This window comes from Perissodus microlepis, chromosome 2 (genome assembly GCF_051167445.1).
Source record: "Perissodus microlepis isolate ML-2025 ecotype Zambia chromosome 2, ASM5116744v1, whole genome shotgun sequence".
Classification (NCBI taxonomy): Eukaryota; Metazoa; Chordata; class Actinopteri; order Cichliformes; family Cichlidae; genus Perissodus; species Perissodus microlepis.
The window spans coordinates 6,568,047-6,581,806 of record NC_140462.1 but is presented as its reverse complement, the minus strand read 5'-3'; positions in this window follow the sequence as shown (position 1 = coordinate 6,581,806).

The following is a 13,760-nucleotide window of genomic DNA, read 5'->3' as shown; positions in this document are numbered from 1 at the left end:
ATATGCTATACATGAGCTTCTGACTGAATTGCAAATGGACCCCACATTAGAGTATTTTGCTACAATTAGACTGAAAAGGAGGTCTAAAAAAAACTTCCTTTGATGTTCTAAGATTGTTCTAACAGTTCAGGGAGCAAGCATGGATTTATACACATATGTGATAATGTCTGCTTAAACAGAGAGATATAGACCACCACTGCAAAAGTCCATAGTAACGTTATGTCCGAATTTAGCATCCACCATAGAATTTCTCATATGTATCAGCATTGAGCTGTCTTTTTTAATGCAAATCGTGTAAGCCTTAGTGTATGCCTATTAAGTAGCTATACGCTGGATGAATAATTTGATCACAGAGACCAGTAACATAGTAAACCATGTGACTTATGATGAAAAGGGCAAGATTATAAAGCTATTACTCACAGAAAAAATGTATGATTTTGATTTTATGATTTCTGCAGCATGCTAATAATGTGAGCCTGCAGCTAATGAGCAATGCTTTTGGTTGGTAAATGCAGACCCTGAATTATATTAGAAGGACTAATGAAATACATTTGTACACAGACACTGATATATTTATAAGTTGCTAAATGATGGCATAACAGGCATTTTTGAGGATATTTTTTAATGTAATAGGCTTCAGATTATTAGTAAGTGTTAAAAATCTGAAATAAATGTTTTTATTACACCATCAAACTGCTATACCATTCTACATCTGATTTGCTGTAAGATGACATAGCTGCCATTTTTACTTTTACACACCAGCAGATTAATGATTGCAGGCATTTTTTTGAGCATTTTCATGATAAAGACAAGGCTAAACAGACGTTTAGCTTGATGTGAGAGTTCATCTTATTAACTGAGAATTGCTTCATGCAGTATTTTTAAGCTTTGTAACTGATGGAGGAATACAGACGGGGTTGTGTGCAGCTGAAAAAGAAATATTGACAATGTGAGTTCAAGTCTTAAGTTTACACATGAAAGGAGAAGTTAAATGTAAAACTTTTCTTTTAAACTGGAGTGTTAATATTTAAAGCATTTGGTGTACTGTGTTAAAAGTGTGCAGGAGTGAGAGACATTGCAGCTCTCATTTAGGACAGGCAGGTGCGTTGGCCATTGGAGTGGAGTCAAGTTTGCGGCAAGCTGTGAATGTAACAGTGAATGTTGGTTATGGGCTACCATTTTACAGAGAATAACTGCTACAGCTTCTCAAGAAACAGGCAGAGCTCCCGTCTTGTTTACCAGCAGAGCTTAGTGACAGATAATAACCCTGAAGCTATAACTACACCCGGAAGGTCTAGAGGAGTCTCCTCTGTGCTTTCCAGCATCACTTCTGACACTGAGGCAGGTTGTTTCTCAGACTGAGGGTTAGTGGTTGTTACTGTAGTGCTATTGTAAACCCTGGAATATCATACTGGTATTATAGATATACGAAACATTACTGGCCATGTACGTTGGTATGCAGAACCTGTTTATGTGTTAAAGTGCTTAAATTCTGTGTTAAAGAAATATTACCCAGTTGCAAATATCAATTACATAAGTAAAGAGGGCCACTACTCTGTTAGGGCAGGCAATCTTCTGCGCTGTTGAGTCTAATGAACTGCATGTTTCAATCATTACCTAGGTATATGTAACAACTGTGATATTGATTTTAGGTGATATTACTCAGCTGAAAGGATCCAGTATGGATTGACAGGCGACTGCTGATGCTTACATGTTGTTTTTTTACAGTCAGTGCACACCAGGCGCTGAGGTGTACTCAGACTGAATATAATTTTCAGTTTGTATGTGGTACAACTGCTTATGAAGTTAATGCAAAATTCATATTGGATGGCAGCAGACTGCTTGGTCAGCTTGACCCCAAGTAGAAACGTGGGGTAAAGACATTTCAAGTTGGAGGACAGGTTTGTTGGTAAAGTAAATTGTTCTTTATGTTGCCAGCAGTTTAGTTATTTTTTTTTCTTTTTTATCAAAGATGCAAATTCAAACCATTTTCACTCTTTGCAGAAGTCGAGCTGCAACACATCATAAGGGACGTATCTGAACAAAATTTCATAACAGATAAATCCAGAATTTGTGAAAATTAAAAAATGCCAAACTCATTAGTTGACATTACTCGTGAGTTATAATCCATTAGAGGCAAAACAAAATGTTTTATCATTTGAGGAACATGTAGTTCTGTGCAAGCTTTCACTGCAATAAAAACAAACCCACCCAAAAAAGGTATAATTGCAGTAACCTTTTAAGAGAACTCTTATGGTGGTGGCGTTTTTCATTTTAATAAACAAAGCAATCAGCCAGCTAGATTCAAAATGAAACTTTTAGAAGGTCTGGGACAGATGTGGGGATGGGTGTTAGATTTGGGAGAGCAGCCATGAAGCACAGTCCTGGTCTATAACCCCTGAACCCTAGTGTGATTGATGGCTTCTATCAACAAGCTGCCAGCAAGGTTAAGTCCAAGATGCACAGTGTTCCTGCACAGCACAAGCAACAAGGGAAATGGAAGATTTTTTTCCACAACAGTTGTTAGAGAGGCCATGACGGGCATTAAGAATAGAGGGTAAATAAATAGAAATTACAGCATTTTTTCCCAGTAATAAATTTACAAGCAATTTTTTTTCTTCTTTCCTTTTTTTTCACTTGACTGTGGTAGTAAGCAGAGCATTAAAGATTCCTTTGAAATCCTCTGTGGCCTAGTTCAAAGATGTGCATACCCTTAGCTAAATTCCATACTTATTTAGGACTATACAAAAACTTCAGTAGAGTTTACTCAATCATCCATTCATTCGCTCTCTGACTCTGTTAGCCTCTTATGGGCATATGTGGAGCGTTCCCACCCAGCGGGTAATCTCTGGTTCCCTGTGCTAGATTTCCTGCTTGAATGCACTGTAATGACATTTATATCATTTTGTGAGTAACCTACTCACATTCCTTATAATTCCACCCACTCACAAATGTGCATTACATTATGCTGTATATGGAAGAAACATTGTGGTGATTACAGAATAAATTGTAAATTAGAGTGAATCTCTCATAAATTGCCCATCATAGCTTTTCTGTACAGTGTTCTGCTGCTTGGCTGGTTATCATTAATTTTCATGTGGCATATGCTTTAAATATGAATTCTCCCACAAAGCATTTAATCAACAGTGCATGTGCGTCGAGTGCTTCTGGAGGCCCAGAAGTTGTAAATGAATCATGGATTGCAGCTGGTCCTCTGGTACGGGATTTGCAAGGTCATATCTGGCTGAAAGGGCAGAGGGCTAATAAACTACTCTCCCAAATTACTTTCTCTAAATGTAAGAGTAATGCCCACACATTATCTATGGATGTCATTTTTTTTATAGCCAAAGGACCCGGTGTTTCATTCCTCTTTTAATTAAGATTCCGAGTGATTCAGCTCAAACTACAGACACAGACAGTTTACAGCTCTTTTGATTTTGAAACCAGGAAAAACAGCATTTAATGGAGTGACAAAGGGTCCTGTTCTCTGTCAGACTATACGTATAACTCTATGAATAGGCTCATTTTATGGATAAATGATTAATTAGGCCTGACTAGAACTGTTAACTGTGGGGAGGAATTTCCTCATTCTACTAATATAATAAACGTGCAAGATTAAATTAGCCACATTTCACAGATATATCTCTCTGTGCATATGACTGCTGATAAATGAAACAAAATGTCACTGCAGACATGCCAGTAAATTACATTTGAAAGTCTCCCCAGTTCTTAGTTTGTCCATTAAATTGCTCTGAAATTATTATTCTTCAACTATAAATTTTCCTGCTTAAAACATCGCGTCTGTGTCATATATCTAAATACGGCATGATGTCTGTATTGGTCTTAATAATCCATTATTAATTGGTCTTCAGTAAATATTATTAAAGTGTAGAATTTGCTTACTTGCCAAATTGCTGGTCATGTAGACCACATGACCGGTCAGTGTCTCCAGGTTGCTAAGGAACAGGTTGCTAAGTACATATATCCATAACTGGTTGGCAGATGGTTGCTGGCAGTTGCTAAGTGAAATTAATTGCAAAGAAGAATCTGGTGTTGCATTCAAATCCTCTTTGTGATTACTTTGGCTGTTAGATGTCTGACGGCTCACCATCAAAGTAGCTTGCAGGGGTAAGGCCCAACTTTACTTTGAAGGCAAACATGCTCCATTTTCAGTTTGCACTTAATTTTGTAACATTTCCCTGCCATTCAACGAGTAGCTGGCAAGTGTTTACAAGTCAAGTTTGCATTTTTTCCATGCAAACTACAGGCAACTGGACAAGGTGCTAGCACCCAAAGCAAATTGCAAGGATGTTTTTGGTCGAGCGTTGTATTTGCAACTGATTGCACCTTCCAACAGCAAGAACCCTTCGCCAACTGGTTAGGGAATACATATTTTTGCAGTCATGGGTTGTCAACTGGTCTTTGGGCCAGTGTGTCTGAAGCTGTAACAACCTGTAAAACCTACCTGAAATAAGAGGTACCAAAATACATAGTTCCTCTGGTGGCCACTTGAGTTTGGCTCTAAAATGAGGAAACAATTCCTAGTGACTGAAGTTTAACAACAATAATAATATCAATGACTTTAGAGGAATAAGAAGACAGACTGGTAAAAACAAAAAAAAAAAAAACACAGAAAATTGTAGCAATATAGTCTGCTAGGCCTCACCTCTGTTCTGCAGCATGTTTTAAGAAAAGATAAGATAAGATAACCTTTATTAGTCCCACACGTGGGAGATTTGTTTTGTTATCAAATCAAATCACTTTTATTGTCACATCACATGTGCAGGTACACTGGTACAGTACATGTGAGTGAAATTCTTGTGTGCGAGCTTCACAAGCAACAGAGTTGTGCAAAAATATAATAACGTAAAACAAGCAAAATATAAGAATGGCTAAATCTGAGACTAATAAATATATGTACAATATATAGTAGTATATGCATTACTGGATGTGTATACTAAATATGTTTTTCTACGTGTGTGTGTGTGTACACATATTTTACAAATTAAATAGAGTAAACAATAAAATAAAATATATAAAAAAATATACAGAGTTGGTTGAGACATGTGCAAAACATGGCATTAATGTGCAGTATGTAGTGCATAATGTTGAAGTTCCAGTAGTGAAGGTGAGGTGTCTATGACGTGTTCAGCAGTCTGATGGCCTGATGGAAAAAGCTGTCTCTCAGTCTGCTGGTACGGGACCAGATACTGCAGAACCTCCTTCCTGATGGAAGTAGTCTGAACAGTTTATGGCTGGGGTGACTGGAGTCCCTGATGATCCTCCCCACTTTCCTCAGGCACCGCATGTCTTGGAGGGAGGGAAGCTCACCTCCAATTATCTGTTCAGAGCACCGCACTACTCTCTGGAGAGCTTTGCGGTTGTAAGCGGTGCTGTTGCCATACCAGGTGGTGATGCATCCAGTGAGGATGCTCTCAATGGCACAGTGATAGAAGGTCCTGAGGATGCGGGGGCTCATGCCAAATCTTTTCAGTCTCCTGAGAAAGAAGAGGCGCTGCTGCACCTTCTTCACTGTTTTGTTTATGTGTACTGACCACGTAAGCTCCTCAGCCAGATGTACACCAAGGAAGCGGAAGCTGCTCACTCTCTCCACAGCAGCGCCGTTGATGGTGATGGGGGTGTGTACTTCTCTGCACCTCCGGAAGTCCACTATCAACTCCTTTGTCTTTGCGACGTTGAGGGTGAGATGGTTGTCTTGACACCAGTGGGTCAGGGCGCTGACCTCCTCCCTGTAAGCCGTCTCATCACCGTTAAGACCCACCACTGTAGTGTCATCCGCAAACTTCACAATGATGTTGGAGTTGTTAGTGGCTGTGCAGTCATAGGTGTAGAGTGAGTACAGGAGAGGGCTCAGTACACACCCCTGTGGTGCACCAGTGTTCAGTGTGATGGGGGATGAGGTGATGCTGCCCAGCCTGACCACTTGGAGTGTGTCAGACAGGAAGTTAAGGATCCAGCTGCTCAGTCCTAGATCCTGCAGTTTCCCGTCCAGCTTCGAGGGAGCAATGGTGTTGAATGCTGAGCTGTAGTCTACAAACAGCATACGTACGTGTCTCTCTTCTCCAGGTGTTACAGCAGACAGTGGACAGTGCAAAGTTACATAGCAAAAATTAGAAAAACACCGGAATAGGATAAGAGTAAGAAAAAGATACTGTACACAACTGTACACAATAGAATAGAATTGGTTGGTGCAAAATTACTTCCGGCTTGAGTGAACGCTGGCGCGTCTGGCTGCCGCTACTCACCGGTACATTTTTCGATTATTTGGATTTATTTGGATTATTTGGATTCAGATTTGAATGAACAGGAACATTTTCACTCAGGACCAGATCGATCTCTGCCAGGGATTGATTTGCAACGCTTGTCCTCAACTTCTGTTATTTCAGCTGAATGTGTTCTCACGTCTTCTTCTCAGTGAGCTGCACTAGCTTAACTGTTTGAGCTATTTTAGCCTACCTGTTCGTTGCTCCGGCCAGCTCGGCTCCTTTTCCTCCACATAATCGAAGATGTGGACCAAGATGTTCCTGAGCTGGTCGGCACTATTTTGGATTCTCCTGACGCTCGTCTACCATCCTACGGCTGGACTGCTCCGCTATACAGCCGCTGAGCTCCTGCGCCTTCGCGGGCAGCTATCGCTCCCGTCACCGGCGGAGCTCCACTACCACCCGGGCATCACTTTCCAGCCTCGCCGGAGATACATCCATCGCGGGTCCCGCAGGATTTTCCATAACTCCAATGGAACTAAATCGTTCTGGTCTGCTACTCGCCGCCCTCGCAGGAACCCTGATCGGGCTGTCAACCATCGATCTCTAGCCCACCTGCCCAGGGCGCCCACCGTGATTAGCAAAAAAGAAGATACTCCACTCAACTTCGGTCTTCTAAACATTCGTTCATTGACAAGTAAGGGACCTCTCATCCAAGACCTCCTATCTGACCGTAAGTTTGACTTTTTCTGCTTAACTGAAACCTGGCAACAACCTGATGACTTTTCTCAGCTAAACGAATCTGCTCCTCTGGGGTTTGTTTACTTTTCTAAACCCCGCTGCTCAGGTCGTGGGGGTGGTCTCGCGATCCTTTTTCGCCAGCACTTGAAAGTCCTGCCAGTTAACGTTGATACCTTTAGTTCTCTAGAGGTCCTTGCATGTGAGCTGACTGGACCCATTCCCACAATCATAGCTACTGTATACCGCCCCCCCCAAACCTAACCCTGTCTTCCTCAGTGACTTTGCTAATCTACTAACCCATCTTTCATCTCTCTCCCCAAATGTGATCTTGGTGGGAGATTTCAACATTCACATGGACAATAATGACCTTCTGCTCACCAGAGACTTTTCCTCCTGTCTCGAAGGCTCTGAATTTAAACAATTTATCGACTTTCCCACTCACTCTAAAGGCCACACCCTGGACTTGGTCTGCTGTTCTGGTCTTACTCCCTCGAATCTTTCTGCTACTGAAATCCCCATAACTGACCACTTCCTCCTTTCATTTAACCTCACTCTCTGCTGCTCTTCTACCAAGCCAACCCGTCTCATCTCGTTCCGCAACATCAAGAACATTGATATGGACATTCTCACTACCAGTTTGGACAATGTTCAGATTCCGGACTTCTATTCTACTCCTGATGATTTGTTGTTATATTATAATAATTGTCTACGCACTGTCCTTGATTCTCTGGCTCCTGTAAAAACCCACACTGTTTCCTTCGCTCGCTCTGCTCCCTGGTTTACCTCTGACCTCCGAGCTCTGAAGGCCAAAGCTCGGCAGCTAGAGCGTAAATATAAGAAATCTGGTTTAACTGTTGATTCAGAAATCTATAAATACCACGTACTTCAGTATAAAGACTCCATCAACAAGGCCAAACAAAGCTTCTACTCTGGTATTATCAGTTCTTATGAGGGTAATGCAAGGACTCTGTTTTCAGTTCTCAACAAACTAATTCAACCCCCAACGCTTTACCACCGCACTTCTATTCCTCTGAAACCTGCAACTCCTTGATGCTGTTCTGGACTACGAAAATCAATAACATCCACCAGCAACTCAGATCAAATGTTGTGTCTACGCCCTCTCCAGAACCTTTTCTCCTTTTTGAGCAGTTTTCCACTTTTCATCTTCCTGATTTATCTGATATTTCCGAGTTAATATGTAAATCAAAGCCTGCCACATGTCATCTTGACCCCATGCCCACGGGGCTTGTGAAATCCTGCCTCTCTTCTTTACTCCCACTCATTTCTGCTATCATTCACTCTTCTCTCACCACCGGTATCGTTCCCTCCTTATTGAAGACTGCTCTAGTCACTCCTATACTGAAAAAACCTTCTTTAGATCCTAACAACTTTAACAACCTCTGTCCGATTTCCAATCTACCCTTCATTTCTAAGATACTCGAAAAAGTGGTTGCAGCTCAACTTAATTTACACCTGGTTAATAATAACATCTACGAGAGATTTCAATCTGGTTTTCGCTCATGTCACAGTACTGAAACTGCTCTACTTAAAGTCACTAACGATCTTCTAATCGGAGCTGACTCTGGTCTTCTCACCATTCTCATCCTTTTAGATCTGAGCTCAGCCTTTGACACCATTTCTCACTCTGTCCTTCTAAGCAGACTTTCCTCTCTCGGCATCTCTGACACACCCCTCACCTGGTTTCAATCATATCTCCTCGACCGTTCCCAGTTTATTCAACTAAGATCATTCCGCTCTCGTCTATTCCCCGTCACCTCTGGTGTACCCCAAGGCTCAGTTTTAGGCCCTCTTCTCTTTATAATATACATCCTCCCTCTAGGTACCATCTTCCGCAAATTTGATCTTCAGTTTCACTGTTTTGCTGATGACACCCAGTTATATCTCTCTTGCAAACCTGATTCCTCCTTCCCACCTTCTTCCCTTACAGAATGTCTATCCGAGTTAAAATCCTGGTTTACCTCTAATTTTCTAAAGCTCAATGAGGATAAAACTGAGATCCTCCTTATTGGCACCAAATCCAACCTTTTGAAGGCAAACCATTTCTCACTCACCATCGATAACTCCACAGTTTTCCCTTCTCCTCAGGTTAAGAGCCTTGGTGTCATCCTAGACAGTTCACTTTCCTATAAATCACCCGTCAATAATCTCACTTCCATCTACGTAACATTAACAGATTGCTTCCTTCTCTTTCCACCCAGTCTACGTCCATTCTTGTACATAGTCTTGTTACCTCCCGTATTGACTACTGCAATTCTCTTTTGCATGGTCTCCCCCAAAAATCCCTCCATAAGCTTCAACTGGTTCAGAACTCTGCTGCTCGCATTATCACCAGAACCCCCTCCTACCAGCACATCACCCCTGTTCTTCAGGAACTTCACTGGCTCCCTGTGAAATTCCGGATAATTTTCAAACTTCTTCTGCTCACCTTCAAGGCCATTCATAACCTCGCTCCTTCTTACCTTTCTGACCTGTTAACCACCACTTGTTCTGCCCGTTCACTTTGTTCTTCTTCTTCTATCCAGCTTACTGTACCTTCCTTCCGCCTCACCACCATGGGAAGCAGAGCTTTCAGCTGCTCTGCTCCCAGGCTGTGGAACTCTCTGCCCCCAGAAATAAGAAATATTGGTTCTCTCCCCCAGTTTAAATCCCAACTCAAAACTCATCTGTTCAAATCTGCATATTCACTGTGAATCCACTGTTTGTTCATTTTATCTTGTGCTTTTATTTTATTGTTCTTATTCTGCCATTGTTTTACTAAGTGTTTTATCCTATTGTAAAGTGTCCTTGGGTGACTTGAAAGGCGCTCATAAATAACATTTATTTTTATTATTATTATTATTATTATTATTATTATTATTATTATAAAATAAAATACTATATACAATAGAATAAAATAGAATACAAATGCTATATACAACTGAGTATAATACAACGATTTCAGAAAGAGTATTTCCTGCACTTAGTGTTATTGCTATTGCACATGTGTGGATATGTGTGTTTGGTCAGTTGCAAAGTCTTTGTTGTGGAGTCTGACAGCAGTGGTGGTGCCTTTCTGTATATTTTCTAATCAATAAAATGTTGTATGGTGTCTGTATCTGTGGCATTTGTTACTTATCACTAATTAATATAAATGTGTGTTGGCTGCAGCCTGCTAACTAAGCACTCTACCCTTAGCTGATAACTTAGCACTGCAGCCTGTCATTCATATATGGTAACTAACATGGTGATGACCAAAACACTAACATCGATGCTTCCAAAAGTAATGGATGACATTACAGAGGCTATGTCAGTGTTTATTATGGTCTAAAGAAAAAACACAGCTCAGAAAAATGTTAGCATATTGACTACTCATGCGCAACACTTATCTATATCTCCTTATTCATAAATATACATCCAGAACACATTACCATCCCATTTGAGTTATATTTATGTTTCTGCAATTTACTGACCTAAAATCTCTGGGGATAGGTTCATAAATAATGTCACATACAAAAAAACCCACCTATAGCCTATAATCAGACATTTGTTATGAAAGAATGTGTGGTAAATTATTTTTAAAGCACACTAATCATAATAAGATGAAGAGGTCATGAAAACAATGACACAAAACAAAGTTTTTTTACATAAATGTAGTAATATGGCTTCTTATTAATGTTTCTGTATTATTGTTAGCACTTGTGTGTGTGGTATAAATAGGTATTGCCATGCCCAGATTTCCAGCTTTTTTGCCTCTTGTTTGTAGATTTTTATTTACCCCTGTCAAGGTCTTTTCCTCTGACTTTCACAGTTGATTGCTTTTGTTCTTCCCCCTCCCCAAAACTGAGACCAACAAACACATATTTCCTTTTCTCCAATTCTACAGAGAGTATCTTGGTTTGTGGAAATATAGCTTCTGCTGTTGTCTAAACTGTCAAATAATAGCGGAATTTAATATGCAAATGACTTAATAAGGAAGACTCTGTCCATTCATGGATAGGAGTGGAAACACGGCTCTGCATAAAACTTCACTCTGAGTAAGACTTACAAACACAAACCCTGCATATGCATGGTTTTATAAATCTGCCAAAAATAATGTGTGAGTATGTATGCATGCAAACAGTTTTATGTGCAAACTTTCATGCATTGCTCAATAACTTGTGAAAAAAATGTATTATTATTCATGACTTCAGCTGGCCACACGCTTGACTTTTAGTACCGGCCGCTTTTTGTTTTATCTCTTTGCCCTTTTGTGCCGAACACGTAACAGCTTTAGTGAGAAAACAGCTGATTGATTATTTTATATGACGAGGCTAATATGACTCAATCGTCCTGTTTATGTGGAGGTCAGAGAACCAACACAAGGAGCTTAAAACTGAGAGAACTTCACGGTCACAACAAATGGATTTAGGGCAGAATAATTTAGACATGACGTGCTGTAATTCTGAGCTGCTACTATTTGGGTTAAACTAAATATTTGAATAAGAATTTAAAAACTCTCCCAGCGCACCCTTTACAGCTGGCCTGTTTTGAATTCATGGCCATCAATAGGATGCTCCTTAATTTACATATCAGACTGTACCATATTAATTAACATCACCAAGTGTGCACACTTCATGGTGACAGAGACACATCGCCTGCTGGCTCCGTTATTGGGATCCAAGCCCTCTTCTTTTTTTTTTCCTCGCACCCAGCAATCAATATTAAAGCAACTTAAAGATTTGCTTAGACTCTGCCAATGTGTCATCGTGCCACAGTCACACTGGGGAAAACAGTGGTTGGAATTTGGTGATTAAACTAAATTATTCCTTTAGAAATGGCCGTTTCAAAAGTTGGACCAAGCACACTCAGTTGGCATCTTCAAAGCAACTTCATTGCATGATGACAGCAATAAAAAGACAATAAGATGAAGTCAGTCTGCTATCAGTATGTAATTGAATAGGGTCAGGTTGGCAATTACAGGTAATCGGTTTGTGATGACATAGTAATTACAGTAAATGTGATAAATTGGTGAGAGACTCAAATCTGTTGCTGTCTGCAAAGACGGAAATTCTAATAAACAGAAATTCAGATTAACTACTTTTACATTTAGACTCCAGCCAGAATTACAGACCTGAAATTAAAAATTCCTTCACAAATAGTGACATTGCTGCAGAATGGCAATTTAACCACAATGTAGGCACTTGGTAACCTTGCTTTTATATAGGAATGTAACCAGGTGCCTACCAGCTGAGTTAAGTCCCCTTTTACAAAGACAGATGTCGCAAATGAGTTACGCACATCATCACAGACCGACTCAGATTGATTGAACACATTGGTAGTCACTTATGAATTAGACAGCAGTTATTTGCAAATCTTTGCCACTCTGCCTGAGAACGATGACACTGTGATTGTTTGAAGACACGTTGCGTCCGACCAAGCAGCCTGTGCAATCACCTGTGATCAAAAGTAGTTGGATGCCAGTTGGCTGCAATCAGTTACCAAATGCAAAAATAAATAAAAATAAAAAATCAATACAATAACAGGCAACGACTGAATTTTCCCAGTTGCAAGGATGTTGCTCTGGAATGGCTGCAGTGTGACTGAGAGAGCAGGTCATCTACTAAGTAGAAGGTTGGTGGTTTGAGCCTTGGCTGCTCTAGTGAGCATGCCAAAGTATCCTTGGGCAAGATAGTGAAACCCAGGTTGCACTCTGGTGCATACATCAGAGTATGAATGTTAGATAGAGCGCTTAGACATAGAAAAAAGTGCTTGTATGAATGGGTGAATGAGGCATATTGTAAAAACCACATAGAGTGCTAAAGTGCAGTAGAAAAGCGCTATATAAAAACCAGTCCATTTACTAGTCACACAAATATTTTTCAGTAGTTTTCACACAAAGCCTTCCCACTATCACAAAGTCCTTGTTCTTTGGGGGCATTATAGTATTACTGGGTCTGATGCCTAAAATATAAATGGCCTTGAGGTAACAGTTGTTATAAACTGATATATATTGATTGGTATATAAATTGAATTGAACTGGATTGAATTAAACTAAAAATATGTTATCAGAAAAACATGAGACACAGAACATGTGGAAAGGTGCAGTACATAGACTAGCTTTTAAAATCATGTTCTGTATTGTGTCTTACCAGCCTTATTAAGGTTCATAAGTAAAATAAAATTAAATGATATGTCATGTGCATTAAACCGAAAGCAGTGCATTTTCATACAACTCATTTGCAAGAACTGCTACTCCAAACATTTTTATCGTTGATGAAGATAAGGGATAAATGAGGGACAGCATTCTAGGCCAGAGGGTGTATTTTGTAGAAGCTCTTATCACTGTGGCTCACAGGGCTGGAAGATACCTGTGATATCTATGTGTGAAGATGATGAAGAGAGGCAGGCAAGCATTTATATGGTTACAAAGGGGGAATGTGCCCACGCCTGAATTTCCCCAATAAGTAATAATACTGTTATACACACAGCCTTATGCATAATGTACACAAAAACTAGTGTTTTTAAGTATGCCATGTACTTAATGTTGTTTTTGAACGTGACCCCAGTCAAAAGAGACATTTCTGGATTATATATTAATACCTTGAATCCTCTGTGAAAATGGCTAATATCCACCAGCGTGCCAAAAGCCATCTTACAGTTTTACAAGATTCTCACTTTCAAAACCGTGACTTTATTTATAAAGCGTTAAAGGAAATGTAACTCACATAACAAAGGAGATGTTTGTTTATAAAGCATCCTTTGTTGGAGATAAATTTCCCTAACTTGTTACAGTCTGTAGCACTAAAAGGACCACTG